The sequence below is a fragment of the Alligator sinensis genome, unplaced genomic scaffold, assembly GCF_000455745.1.
Source record: "Alligator sinensis unplaced genomic scaffold, ASM45574v1 scaffold7_1, whole genome shotgun sequence".
In the NCBI taxonomy this organism is placed as follows: Eukaryota; Metazoa; Chordata; order Crocodylia; family Alligatoridae; genus Alligator; species Alligator sinensis.
This window is the reverse complement of record NW_005841843.1, coordinates 3,754,343-3,756,554: the sequence shown is the minus strand read 5'-3', so window position 1 is coordinate 3,756,554 and position 2,212 is coordinate 3,754,343. Positions and strand designations below refer to the sequence as shown.

Sequence of the window (2,212 nt, the reverse complement as noted above, 5' to 3'; positions counted from 1 at the left end):
ATTAATTTTATGTCAGCACTGGCAAGGCTTTAGGTCATTTACCATATCAGTACTTTCTAGGTGAATGCATCTTTCTTTGGCACCTAGACAAGGAAAAAAATCCCTGAAACATCTGCAATCCTTATGAATGGAAGGAGCTCTCTATTTTGTCAAATGAATACATTTAGCAAGTCAATGGAAAAATTTAAAACCAGCAATATGTCAGTCTTATGAACACTGTAATGACTTTTGTATTCTTTTAGTTGAGATGAAATGCAATAAAACACCTTAATACAACTAAGCAAAAAAGAGATGAATGCTTTCTCTCTCATAATTCTATCTGAATTTAAAGCAAAGCTTTAAGATCACACAACCAAGATTAACTAATACATTTGCATAGTGGTGTAGGACTAAAGGTTTTAAAGAACTTCAACAGCAGGTGATTTAATTTTAGTGCGCTGATAATTCACTGCTAAGTAACTTATACATTTAAATGAATCTTTGAAACCTGTAAAATTAAAAAAGTTCCATCCAGCATGTTAGGAAATGGTCATAGACTCCTAGATATACTCATTGAGAATTTGTATTCTAAGCTGCAACAATAAAGCTTTGTTTTCTAAAATCAGCGTCATGATTTTACTTCGGAAACTTCACTTCTAAGGTATATAGATGGGCTGAATACCTGTGGGATATTTTTTAAAGAAACGCAGAGTTTCCACATCTTATGACAACAATATACAACTATTGTGAATGTGGCCAGCCTACTTTAATGCACTTTATTCACTCAGGCTGCATTATATTACCTATATTCTACCTGTAATGTTGGCTTTGCAGAATTTTTACAACTATCAGTACAATAGTTTTCAATTTACCGCTGACTGGCCATTATATATTCAATCTCTTTAAAAACAAATTTCTGAAATAGGGAGTGGAAAGAAAAAAAGAAAAAGAAGAGCAGGAAAATGAAGTATTAGAGCTCACTGGATTCGTATTATGCTTGACTAGCAATTCATCTAAAATGCCATGTATGAATATGTTGCCACTAACACTTAAAAAGAGCCTGACAGCGAGAGTTTAAAAAGAAGTATTGGTCTGAACTAAAGAAGAGTTAAGGGCTCAATCTGCACGCCTCAGGTTGCCTAATTGCAATTTCGGTTTGGGTGCATGCAAGAAACAGAGAATATCTTGTCAAACTGCTGTTCTAGGCAAGGGCTAACGAGGTCTCGGTGTGGTGTTAGCCCACGTCCCTCCTCTCAGCAATGTGAGCACTACACTGCCAGCAACCTCTTTCTCCACAGCACTGAATTTATTATTAAGTACAATTTAGCCTCAGCTCAGTCACTGGCCGGTTTGTGATGCAGCGAAGCACTCCTCCGTTTCTCAGCTTTCCGACCAACATGAGTATTGTTGCCTCTCCCTGCCTCCTGCAAATCTGCAGCACTGATGCAAAACAGCCTATTTTTAATTCCCTGCTGGAATACAGATGCCTCCTGCCCCTGGCTCCTGCCTCTTCCCGACCAGCACGCACTGAGCACACAATAGTTTCGGGAGCAGCGGTACCTTTCCACGTTGTCAGGAAAAACCGAAACCCTCGCGCCTCAATCTTGGCTAGGAGGAAATGAAAAACACGGGGGCAACAGTCAGAGCCCGGGAAAAGGCGGGGGGGGTGGGGGGGGGAATCTCATCAAGCGAGGATGAAAATGAATGGGCAGAAAAGCAGCAGCAGCAGCAGCAACAGCAACAGCAGCACTTATTACAGGGAAAGGAGCAAGCGTCTCCCCCTTCTCACTGCAACTCAGACAAGTAATGACCTCTCCAAGTGCTGAATTAAAAGGTTGCAGGAGACAAAACCCTGCCGCCTGGTTATGAGAAACGCAGCAGAAGTTGTCAACTGGGCTGAGACACTTGAAGGGGGGGAAGCAGGAAAGGAGAGAAAAAGGAGGACACATATACACACACACACACACGCACCATACACACACACATGGACAGAGCGTGCTGCAGCTTTAGGCGCTGTTGCAGAATGAAAAGCAATGGGGAAAAGCCTTAAGCATGTAGACAAGTAAGAAGTGAAGAGCATTTACCAGCAGCAGCAGGTTGAGCAGCCCGAGTCCCTCACACCGTCTCTGGGAGGTAACTTAGCCAGTGTTCAAGCCCCAGCGCAGATTCCTTCAGTGCGGGGGGGAGGCTCGGAGGAGCAGAGAGCCGATATCCCACCGCAGCCAGGCAGCCC

General features: G+C 42.9%; 1 long non-coding RNA gene across 2 annotated transcripts in view; it reads right to left on the bottom strand.

Annotated features, from left to right (window-relative positions):
• Positions 1 to 2,188, bottom strand: part of LOC112550490 — a 268,292-nt gene extending 266,104 nt beyond the window's left edge. For both annotated transcript variants that reach the window (XR_003094365.1, XR_003094366.1), the window contains exon 1: positions 2,064 to 2,188. This is a non-coding gene — a long non-coding RNA (uncharacterized LOC112550490). The remainder of the gene's footprint in view (positions 1 to 2,063) is intronic.
• Positions 2,189 to 2,212: the final 24 nt, after the last annotated feature.